Source organism: Corvus moneduloides, chromosome 11 (assembly GCF_009650955.1).
Source record: "Corvus moneduloides isolate bCorMon1 chromosome 11, bCorMon1.pri, whole genome shotgun sequence".
NCBI lineage: Eukaryota > Metazoa > Chordata > Aves > Passeriformes > Corvidae > Corvus > Corvus moneduloides.
The window spans coordinates 2926378-2939308 of record NC_045486.1 but is presented as its reverse complement, the minus strand read 5'-3'; positions in this window follow the sequence as shown (position 1 = coordinate 2939308).

The window sequence follows — 12931 nt, the reverse complement described above, 5'->3', positions numbered from 1 at the left end:
TGCTGGTTCTCCTGGGTGCTGCTGGACCATCATTTGGGGAGATACACCCAAAAAAAGCCGAGAATTCTCAGCAAAGAATGAACGAGGTTTCCTTAGATGTTTCCTTAGAGCTCACTGTGTGCAGGCTGATTGCCTTGACGTCACTCCCATTAAAAGTTCTTGCTGGGAAACCCTCTCTTTTGGAATTCTCTGCGTTAATAATTAGCAGCTCCTTCTGGAAGTTATTTACAGGAAGTATTGCTCCTGTGTCACTCCATGCCAGACAAGACAGAAAGTGCTCCACAGGTGTGTGCACAGAGCAGATCTTTTAATATCCTTAACAGAGAAGGAAAACCCAGAAAACTCCCTCCCTCCTGGTGGAATTCCCATGTTCCAGCAGTGAAATGAGTGACACTGGCTGTACCTGAATGCAGGAAGGGAAATCTCCTCCCAAGGCTTTCAGGGCTTTCCTGGAGCATGGGAAAAGCCCCCTGACCTCTCCCCATCCTGCAAAAAGCTTTGTTTTCCAGCACTGTCAGTCTGGCCTCTTTATTTAATTGCATATGAACATACAAATTAAAAATATGAGGTTTAGCTCGTTAAGCTGGTGCCAGGAAAAGCCCATGGAAAGCACACAGAAGTGAAATCCCTGAGGAGGGAAGGAAGCAGTGGGGGAGTGCTGGGAGCAGCCTGGATGGGGCTGCCAGGCAGTGGAGAGGGGGAAAGTTTAATTTTAAACAGAGGGAGCAAAATGTGGGGTCACTTAGGATAACAGGGAACTGCCAAAGAATTAAAGCCTGGAGAAACAGCTGCATCAGGCAGGGCTGGTGATGATGGTGATGATGAGGGGGTTCAAGGGTTCAACCCCTGCACCTCTCTCTGCATCGTGGGGTCAGGTGAGAACAGGCCCCTTAACAGGCTTTTAAAGGCCATCATTTATCCCTGGGAAAGCAAGGCATCAATCCTAATTCCTGTTTTCCAGGCAGAGCATAGTATATGTGTGTGTATACATATATGGCATTGGATAAGGCTTGGGAACATAAACATAGCAAAAAACCCCAGTGAAGCTGGAACACTCCAAATCTTTGCTCCCTCTCCCATCGCTCTGCAAGCCTGTCCAGGTTATTCCTCTTTCCTTTCTCCCCAGGAAACAAATGCTTGTAATTCCATCTTGTAAGAGGCCAAGATGCTTCCAGGGGAGCAACCTCTGTGCCTCCTCCTAGACACAATCACACAGAACAAAGAGAAGAAAGAGCTTGATAATAATAAGTAATTATAATTATAATTAGCACATATTTAGTGCTTTTCATTTCCAAGGCACTGTACAAATATTAGCTAATGAATATTTGGTAAGCAAACATTTTGAGCTTCTGAAAGGATTATTACAAACCATGAAGAAAATGCTTTGCAATGTTTGGCTGACTTTTTCTCCCTGCTACTCTTGCAAGGTTATTATTTGCTACACCTGTAACTTAATCGTGGCAAGACATTTTGTATTTGTTATTTTTACAGTATTTAAATACTGGTGTCTTTGACCAGACTTTAAGGATTTGGGGGTGTAGATATAAGCTCTTTAAAGCATTTTTTAAAGAAAACAGTGAGGGCAATGTGGACAAGCAGTGATTTCATGGGCACAAATATTTTGCCTGCACTTCCTCCACTTGTTTCACTGGGAATATGACCAGCCTGGGGTCTGGACTGATCCTCCCATATTGTGCTCGTGCTCCCCTGTGGAATAACCCAATATCACCCATATCCTGATGTTTTCCCTCTAGTTGGCACAAGGCTCTCCAACCTATCCCACATTTGGCAACTTTGTGGATTCCCACCAGCCAGGGATGCTGAGCAGCCATTTAGGACAACTGCTTTGGTTAGAGGGCACATCCCATGGTTGGTTTTCTGGGATTCCCACCAAGAGGCTGCAAAAAGTGGGATGGGCACATTCAAAGCAGTTATTTGTAGAGCTATCCCAAATCTTGGGGCAGGTATTTCTCTTTTGTCATGGATGGAATTGTTTGTGCTTGGTGATGAGAGGAAGAGGAGATGCACAGGCACAGTGACTGCACCCAGACCTCTCAGAACATCCAGTAACTCTTTGGAGTTCAACCACCCAAGTGTTCACTGAGCCAAACCCCTCAGATTTAAATATTCTGCTGTGTACAGCCAAGCTCTTCTAATGAGCTTTTCTTGATGGCTGTAATTGGTTCCATCTTTCCTCATCCTTGGCTTTGGCTTTGGCTTTGAAGTTTGGATTCATTACCTTGTGCAAGCTCTCTTTTCCAACACAATTCTATACCAGTGACTCCCATTTCATTTGTACCCACGGTGCCTTTTTGAAGCTCACACACTCTTAACTCTTTGTAATCAGTTTTCTGCTCCCCAAATATCCCCACTTTCAGCACCTGCATCGTGAGCTTTCTTCACATGAAGCGATTCAAGTATTCAGCTCTCTCTCTTTCTTCCCTCACCTTATCTGCTCCAGTTTGTGCTTTGAGCAGCAGCCAGCCACCAGATACATCTTGCTCCTTAAATTCTGCAGATCACGTGTGTCCTCTGTATTAGTTTCTCTTCCAATTGCTTCTGCCTCGCTCTCCTCACACAATATGCACTCAGCAGCTGCTTCTGCCACTGCCTCTGAAGGCAGAAGTGATTTCTCCTGCCAATTTTCCACTTTCCTCTTCTCTCAAGGCTTGATCTTGTTGTGTGCTTTAAAGTCAGTAATAATATAGTGCGTGTGACATGTTACTGAAGTGGGGATGAAACAAGGAACACGGAGAGAGCAGCCAAAGTATTTAATAACAAACTGTAATATGCACTGGGCTTGACAGGCCTGGGGAAACCCACACTGCTGGAAACGACACCCAGCTCTGGCAGGGGGCAATCCAGGCCCCAGGCATCAGCCCAGACAGGAAGGGATTGCATGTGGAACCGAGCACAGAGCTGAATCTGGTTTTGTGGCTTTTTCTTTCATAAGTATTTCTGCTTGACCAAAACCTTAGTTATTTGCAATTACCACTGCACAGGAAAGTAATTTTCCACAGTTTTTTAGTAGGAAACCTGTTCTAAGTTGCAGGGATGTCTGATATTTTAGAAAATTCGATGTCCTGGGTGTTTGCTTCCCATCTCACAGGGGTTTGACATGTATTTTAACTCCTGTTCAGAGTGTAAACTTTCCAGGTTAGGACAGCTTCTACTCCTCATAGGGAAAAATAAAAATGCATTGGAATTTATGTTATTTGGTAGCAATATGTAGGTTTAGAGTAGATTTTAAGGAAATTGTTCCCTGGGAGGGTGGAGAGGCCCTGGCACAGGGTGCCCAGAGCAGTTGTGGCTGCCCCTGGATCCCTGGCAGTGTCCAAGGCCAGGCTGGACACTGGGGCTTGGAGCAGCCTGGGACAGTGGGAGGTGTCCCTGTCCATGGCAGGGAGTGGAATGAAATGAGTTTTAAGTTCCCTTCCAACCCAAACCATTCCGGGATTTTATATTGTGTAAAGACAAGGCACACATAGGATGGAAACTGATTTTCTCTCTGACTTGTCTCTACATAAAAGGTTTTCCTAATAGAAAAATAAGTTTATTCAGTGCCTGGCATAGTGAATCCTCAGTTTGATGTAAAAGCTTTCAGGCTCTACATTGCCACAAATAATCTGTCACAAACAGCTGAACACTTTATTTTTTATAGGGATAGAACTGAATGTGAACAAAGAAGATGTAGCTAACCAAAAATCAAAGTGAAAAATCAAGCCTAAGTGGTGTGTGGGGCTTTTGGTGTTGTTCTAACATATAGATTAATATTTCCCAATATTGTCATTTCTCCTCTACTGTTCTGGATGTCAGCAATGTCCATATAATGCAAAAAGGTCATCCAAAATTAAGGCAGGGATCATCTTCACAGTATTTCCAGTTCATGGGGAATACTAAGCACCGTAAGTGCTTAATCAAAAGCGACTTTTTCGAGTGACTTTTGGGGGTCGCGATGAGCTTTGCAAGTTCCCAGCCCCTGAGAGCTCCGTGTCTGCATCTTCACTCCCCACCCACCACAAGCAGCACTGGGTGATGACAGTTTGCTGCAGGATCCTGACACAAGGCAACAACAGGATATGTGCTCCCAGGTTTGGGAGTGGGAACCCAGGGAGAGTCACACGTGGGAAACAGATTTCATTCCTTCTGCCAGGAGCCAGGGTCAGGTTCAGCCTGTAGCCTTTCAAAGCCTGACAAAAAGGCAAACTTGATTCTTGAACCTGCTGAAAAAGCCCTAAACTGTTTAGATGGTGGGGATCATCAGGCTGCTGCTCAGCAGGGAGCTCTGATTCATCAGCGTCAGGGTTTCCCCTCAGCTTTCTGCCTACATCTTCTACTTAGCTTGGCAGGGACACTGTCAGGGAATAAAAGGCTTCTTCCTCGTGTCGGAGGGCTGACATTCATCAAAATGATAATACTTTTTACCTAGAGCACCTTTTAGATGAGGTTCATGAAGCCTGTAAAGACGACGATAAAGAGAAAAATGTTGCAGGATTTTTTATTATATTTTTGGCACTAAAACTGCTACTACATGAAATGAGAGATTTTTCTTTTAGAAGTTTCCTTTGGCTTTAGCTTTATAAATATTCCTTGGTTAAGGCAGTGGACTGCTTTTCACACAAAGCCTAATCCAAAGCTTGCTAAGGTCAACAGAAAGCTGCTTATTAATTTCAGCAGACTTTTGAATCAAGCTCCAAGTGCAAAACTGCTCCCAGAATCAAACAAAAAGTTTTCGGAACACAAAAGAAAAATTCATGCCTTCTAGGATCAAGGTTTCATTTGTGTGGATGGTTTCCTTCATTATGAGGATGGTTTAAATTCCAGTAAATCTTCTGGGAATTTTCCTATTGATTGTGGAAAGGTGTTGTGTCCAGTTTGAAATACTGAGGGTGTTCTCTGACCAGTGTTGGCCACTTTCACCTTCAGGGAAAATGGGAAACGTGATACCCCAGAAAGGGGAATTCCCAGCCCTCTGTGATGAATTGTAGGGGGAACAGAGAGCAAAGTTTAGGCACAGCTGAACTTGTTCCACTGTCTGGAAGCAGCCACCAGAGACGGTGGAAGCAATTTTGGATGGTGGTGGTGGCATCGAGACCCAGCAGTGCTTAAACCAAGCTGTTGGCCTGTTCTGGAGTGTGAATTTCCCAACAGGGAGCAGGGAAGGGCTGGTGGAAAGTTGCCCTGGAAGGTGCCAAGGCCAGGAGATGTAGGGTGGGAGGGGCTGGAGCTGCACCCCAGCTCACAGATTTGGGGTCACCTCTCTGAGAACAGGAGACAAGATTTTCATGCAATGACCTGGTCAGGTATTCCCGGCTGATTTAAGGAAAACTGGAGAGATGCTGGTTGGGCTCAGTTATTCATATTTTTCAGTGGCAAGCAGGAAGACTTTGGTCCAGAAAAGTCCAGTCTAAAAAAATCAGAGATTTATAGGAAAGCTTTGAGAAAGGGGGGAAAGTAACATGCAGAAAAGATGAATTATTCCAATATTTTTCACTGATAACTGTGCTCATTTATCTGCATCAGGGAGAAAGCTCATGGAATATCTCTGCCTCTCGGGTAGTACCAAACTGGACAGGGCTGGTTGAGTCCTCTCCATTGGCCAAGAGCAGCGACAGAAAGAGAAATTGGGGGTTTCAGTGATTCCTCCCCAGCTGTGCTCCCAGATCAGCTATTCCATTGTGCAATCCAGCACATCCCACCCTCCCACCCACTCGTTCCTCCTTGCATGGCCAAGATAATGAGAACTTGGACCTTCTAAACGAGCTGAGATTTCAGTGAGGGTTTAGAGGGCAGCAAAACCTTTCACGGGCAAATGCCTCATTTGCATTTTCTAAGTTCACCTCGCAACCTTGGATATCTGCTCTCTGCAGGCCAAAGGCACAAAGGAGAACAGGGGGTCACTGGATGCCAAAATGCACAGAGCTGTCAATTATCCAGCTGTGACTCACACTTTGGTGTCCATACAAGCCCTTGAATCACTCTCCCTGGGCTTACTGTAAATATAATTCCCCATAAAACTGGTGGTTAAGTTTGTTAACTTAATTCCAAACCCCAGAGAGGTTGGAATGAGATGATCTTTGAGGTCCCTTCCAACCCAAATTGTCTGATCCTACAGTCCCCACTATTACCAGGACTCAATCCTGACCCACTCCATTCTAAGTGGCACAACCTTTCAGGGACAATATTAGGAAACCTGATTTAAACACCCATTAGCTTAAACTTCCTTAAATATAGAGCTGTTTGCTTTTAATTAGCTCTCTCTGTGTGCCTGCCCACATCTGCAAAGACACAGAGGGCAGTGTCTGCTCAGGTTTTGAAAAATGGCATGAAAATAAAGAATGAAAGACACAATTAGTCCCATTAAAGATGGATCTCTACTCTCAGCTCCTGCCTGGGAGCTCCCCAGGCTCTCCCAGACTGCTGAGGGGAGGGGATGTGCTCCCAAAGTGGGGCTTTCCAGTGATGCCTTGAGAGGCCACCTAGAAACAGAGGCTAGACAGGAGTAAGGGAATAAAGGTAGGTATTTATTTGAAAGGCCTTCAAAGGTACCCCTGGGGAGCCAGAGGCCACTGCCAAGAGGGACCCCAAGATGGACCCCAGGTCACGAGTTCTTCACACTTTTATAGGTTTGGTTCATTTGCATATCAGGGTTAATTCTCCAGTTAAAGCTTCAGTTAATGATGTAATTTCCCCTCAGTTTACCCCCTCTCAGAGGCTCTTTGGTTTTTACTTTTTGAGCCTAGGACAGTCTGGGTGTTCTTGGAGAGCAGGCCTGGAGAGGCTTTGTTATGTCTGCCTTGCACGAGAGAGCAGAAGTGAACAGGCTACAAGAAACTCCAGAGTTACACACCAGGCAGTGCAGGATTTGAAAAATATGAAAGTTAAAACCTAAGGCATCACCAGGGAATATGTCCTTAGTGGCAGAAGGAATGGGTTCATCCTTCCGAAAGACAGAAGAGTTGCTTCACAGTGGATGATGGAGGACACTAAAGGAACACTAATAAATAACACCAAAGGAACCACGATCTGAGTGTGCAGAGCTCTCTTCCTTAAAAAACACCTGGGGAATCCAGGAGCTGGGGAGCATAAAGCTGGTCCGTAGTTTATCCTGTAGTTTAGCCCCCAAACCTTGTCCTCCAGAGGGAAAAAGGCTGTGATAAAATTACCTGGGTGAGATCCTTGATCTTTCTTGGCTTCCTCTAGCACAGCCTTGCAAACCTTGGCTAAGATTGCCAATGGAGCAGCATAAGAGGTGCTTCTCAAAGGGGTGGATATCTGCATTTCCCTCGCTTCTAAATCACTCAGGCAACCCAAAATATCTGCTCTGTCACATATCCCCAGTCCCCACAAGGAGATACTCACACAAAAATATTTTAAAATATAATCTTTCAGTCACTTTCTTTAATACAAATATTTATTGCTTCACTCACTCCACTCGGCATCTGACATTTCTCCTGCAGTTTTGTTTTTCTGACTTTCCTGCTTCTCCCAACCCAGCCTGACACCGGGCAGCCAGCGAAAATCACGGGATAAAGTGAAATAAAGTGAAATGCAGTGCTGCTGTTAGGGGAAAGAAGCCTAAAAGCTTTCCAAAGCCAGCAGCCCAGTGCCTCAGTGGATGAACACTGGCATTTGGCACTTTGTAATGGGTTAGGAGCCTCGAAATTTATTGTAAACTTAATGCAGCTTTACAGCCTATCTTCAAAACATTTACACAGCCAGTAAAAGATGATGGATATTTTCAGAGCATTCCTCTTCCCCAGCAGTTCCTGTTGCTGTAACCCTGCACGAGCAGCAGTGATTTGAAATATATTATTGATGTATCTTTGAAGATTTGTTATCTGATCCCTCATGTTTATTGCTGGTATGCAACTGGCTCCGAAGTGTCCTCTTCTCTGAGGTAGGGGTGAGGAGATAGGATCAGGGTGATTGTTATTTGTGTTATTGGTGTTGTGGGTAAGAGGCAGCAGCCCAGCAGGGCTCCATTGATTTAGATCCCAGACAAAGGTGTGGGATAACAGAGTAGCTGCTCTTTACATTTTACTTTTTAAATAAAACAGGGAAACAAGGGCAGAAAGAAAGAGATACAGGAGATAGACAAGCAGCAGAGAATGAAGTGCAGAGGAGATAGATGTGTGTCTGCACCTGTGCAGATAATGAGAGCCATACTTTGCATTTAATGGCAGCCTCTCAATTGACTCTTTCGTGATGGAAGGTTGGAGAGGTGAATGAAGAGCGACATAATTAGATACCAGTGCAGAAATCCAGCTCGGGAAGGTGGGCAGAGTTATGGGAAGGTCAACTCTTTTATGACTATTGGATCCTGGATGTTTTGCTACTCCACACCTTCAATCTGATTTCACCTATAACGTGTTTTATGGATTATGTGGCTCAGGCATCACTCTCTTTGCATGGCCTTATTTATTTCTTCTAAAGCCAGGAGCTGGATCAAACTTCCAGTGAAAAGCACAATGGATTTCCTGTTAGAGCTGATTGAAGCAGGGGCCCGGGATGTTTCCCAGCCCAGCTGGATGTGAGAAGGCGTTAGCTCTGCAGGGAATGTCCCGCCGGCCCACAGCGGCTCATGAGGGAAAACAGCAGAGCGTAAATGGAACAGCACCTTCTAATCACAGAATGAGCAGGAACGAGCAGTGAGGAGGAGAATGACCTGAAGTGTTTACAGAGAGCAGCCAGAGCAGAGGCTGCTGCCTTTGGAAGGGAGAAACACTAAATTCTCCTCTAGCAAGGGAACTCCACGGGAGAGTGGCGGTGGTTTTATAAAGCCGACAGATCCATCTGATCTGTCCTGATTTTCTTACTCATTCCAGAGAGTTCTTCATGTCTCCAAACTCTCAACTGTGCTTTCAGCTCTTGACAATTTGCTCAGTAGTTCTCAATTCAGGTTATTTTCAACACTTAGTGCAGATGCAATAGCAGCTATCAGCACCCTGAACAGTTGGAGATGCTCACTTGAGCAGCTCAGCACTGGCCCAGCCATCAACAACCCAGTGCTGGAAATTAGACAAATTCCAGATATAATAAAAGCAGTTCTGTGCCTTGTCTGCCCCTGCAGTGCTGCAAATGTGGTGAGAATAGGACATGCTCAGCTCTCACGGGGAGCTGTGCTCAGCAGGGAAACAAATGTCTTGTTGTTCCCCATCCCTGGCAGTGCCCAAGGCCAGGCTGGACACTGGGGCTTGGAGCAGCCTGGGACAGTGGAAGGTGTCCCTGCCCATGGCAGGGGTGGTACTGGATGGTTTTCAATGTCTCTTCCAACCCAAACCATTTTATGATTCCAAGATCCTCTTCTATGGGGAATATCTGTTGTATTTATGTGCAGAAATACACTGTCATGTTTTCCAATACTCTGTGCAGTGCAGTCCACAATGAGACTCCTTGGAGCTCTCCCTCAGGCTTTCCACATAATGCACCCCTTCTGTTTGCTGCAGGTTTCTATTTTTATTAGCATTTCAAAGCACGGGCTTTAAAAATCTCAGACATCCCAAAATGTTGCTGCAGCCTTTAGGTTCCCAGGCATAGATTAATCATACCTATATATAACCTGAATTATATGTGGGTAGGCACATATATATATATATATATATATATTTATATATTTATATATGTATATCTTACAATGCTCTGTGTTAAAATTAAAAAGCCTTTCATTTTGTGATTCCTTAGAATTACAGAATCTTAGAATTTTTGGGCTGGAAGAGACCTTAAAGCCCATCCAGTGCCTGGGCAGGGACACCTTCCACTGTCCCAGGCTGCTCCAAGCCCCAATGTCCAGCCTGGCCTTGGGCACTGCCAGGGATCCAGGGGCAGCCCCAGCTGCTCTGGGCACCCTATGCCAGGGCCTCCCCACCCTCACAGGGAAGGATTCCTTCCCAATATCCCATTTAAACCCACTCTCTGTCAATTTGAACCCATTCCCCCTTGTCTTATCACTCCAGTTCTCGATGAAAACTCTTATCCAGGCTCTCTGTAGCTCCCTTTCAGATCCTGGACTGCAGCAATTCCTTCCTTTATTACATTTTGTCATTCCTTCTGTTATACATTCACATCTTTAGGAATGATACCAAACATCCCCAGCCTCTGGGTACTTTCATTCTATTTTCTCCCAATAGGTGACATCTGAGTTTGGGTTTTAATTGTGGCCAATTCCCCTCTCAGAGCTGTCAGGGTTCATGGCTGAGCGACTCCAGCAGAGCTGCACAGGACTCCATGCTCCACCAACACCCCAGAGGTGTCATGACACACCTGGATTTTACAGAAAATCAGTTTTCAGGCAGAGCAATCACATCCTCCAGCTTTGGGATGCTTGGAATTTAATCCAGGAAGGGCCACAACCACTTACTTAATAAATATATTTAAGCTGGAGATTATTACCTCAAGGTGATACATTAAAATTATCATCACACAAGAAATTAAAATTCAATATGGTTCTATACATTTGCAAGGTGGAATCTATGAGCTTGTGTGCAAATCTGTTTGTGCGTCAATTCTGTCCCAAATTAGATCTGATTTCCAGCACATTTTTTCCATTCCTGGGCTATTTTTAGCTCTCTGGGTGCTGTAGTAATAGGGATGCATTTAAAAGATGGTGTTACAAAATGAAATTATGCCTTAGCCACCGTCTACGTTCATACCTTTTTTTTCTAATTACTTTGAATTTTTGAAAAATATTTAATGTTTGCTGGTGGAGCAGATGGAGCTGTGAGCGCTTTCCTTCACAATAACACACTTTGGTTCTGGCTGATGCTGGTGCTTTGTTTCTTTGTTATCTCATTAAATAAAACTCAGGCTGGAAAAATAAGAACTTCGCTATTTTCCCAGCATTTCAGGCTCTGAGGCAGACTAAGCACTATTCAGGGACAGGTGTAGAGAAATTATTGACAGTTTGGGATTATTCTGCAGTGCTGGTTCTAAGGAACAACACCTGACATGAGGGCTTGAAATCCAAAGGCACCTAAAAAGTAGATTTTCCATTTGGTGCTACTTTTCTGGTTGGTGAGTGTAGAGAGTTTTGTTAATTTTACATTACATCAGGAAAGTTTTACCAAGAAAAAACAGTTAAGTTCACCTAAGTTGATTTTTATTTCAAATAACTATGGGTGTGATAACCTGGGCAATTTTCAGCCTCTTTTGCAACTCTGATAGTACCTGTGGTATCTAAATGTTCAAAAACATGAAAAACAAAAATAATGATAGGATGCCATAAAATACACCAGAACACTGTTTATTGTGAGCCGCTGGTCGATGGCAGAGAATGTCGTGTGTGCATTTAAAACACCTCAATAGTTACAAACTTCTGCCACGAATTCCTGCCAGGAATTCTGTGGAGACACGAGACAGAGCTTTGCACCTACCAACAGGATGAGTTTCTCCATCCCATTACCTGGATTTCAGAAATAAGGGAAAGATTTCCAAGTGTGAGGTTCAGTTCTAGGGATAAAAGCATTGATTACCCACCAGATGGGTGCTGGTTTGGTTTTACATTGGGAAGAAAACCTGTGGATAAATTTGTTTTTGTTTCTCCCAGTAGAAACTTTGGACTATTTAATTAAAGGCCTCATTGCCCCATCATTAAATTCAAAGAAGCAGATCTAATGCAAGCACTTAAATGTAATGTCACTTATTAGTCTTTAATGACGAGAAACATCCTTTCTCGGAAGAACAGCTGTAGGAATAGTGCCCATGTCACCCACAAAGTTATAGCTTCTGGAGAGCATTAATGCACATTTAATGACTGTAAAAATATTCCTTTCTGGAAAGGGCTATGTTCTTCCCTGTTCAGCTTCACTCGTGAGGGAGGTTAATTAAAGCCAGAACATCACAAATTCTGTAGCACTCCGGGTCATTCATCTGTACCAAAGTGGAACAGAGTTCTGCAAAACCTCCCTGACAGGGATGACATAAAACTGTCTGCTCCACTGCCTGGGAGAGATCCCTGGGCTGGGAATTCTGCCCAGGCTGTCAGGATCCAACAGCCACCAAATCTCCCATTAAACGTGAGATTTATCAAGCCCCTTTCCGATTATTCCTTGTAAATATGTCTATGTATGCGTATAGAGATATAGAAAGGGTTTCTGTGGTGCTGGGGGAAAGAAAGAACTGCGAGATGGCCAAGTAACCAAAATTTTGAGATTTTTGAGACCCTCCAGGTGTGTGGCACAACACCCCAAAGCGCTGGCAAAGGTCAGGGTTCCCTGAGGGCAGAGAGCCAAGGGAGAGCTGGGCTGGCCAAGGGATGGGGGAAACCAAGGGAAAGGCAGCAACTTCCATTTCTGGGTGAGTTTTTGAATCAAATATGACCACAAATTCAAAGCAATTTGTCACTCACCATGCCTTGTGAAGAGCTTTGAGGTTTATGAATGGAAAATATTAAATAAAGCTAAATAATGCATATTTTAATATGGGTATATACTTAGACAATATGGAAATGAGGTGGGAGAGTAGAAAATGTGACAGCTGAGTAGATAAACATGGACTTGTGTTTTCATTTACAAAGACCTCTGGTATATAAATGCTAATTTTTGCCTGCATTATAAGGCTGTGAATTCCAAAGAGAGATTTCAGCAGTTTGATGTATTATACAAGTGTCTGTTGCTGAACCCACTCCTTAATGGGCTGTGTCAAGTGTTTCCAAAGACAGCTGCACATCCCACAGCTGCCCAGTTCACCTGAGATGCCAAATGGCATCAATCAGGGCATTCCCAGTCAGCACTGGGCACGCTCCCCAGCACACCTGATTTGACAAGCCAGGATTTTTTTATTACAGGCGAGCAAATCTGTTTCCTCTACAACATCTCCATCAAAATCCAGGGTTGAAACCATTCTTATTTTGCTTATATTTGTTTATATTTATATTATGATTGTTTATTTTCCATAAAAGCTTACCTGAAATAGACTTGCAGCCACCCTGTAA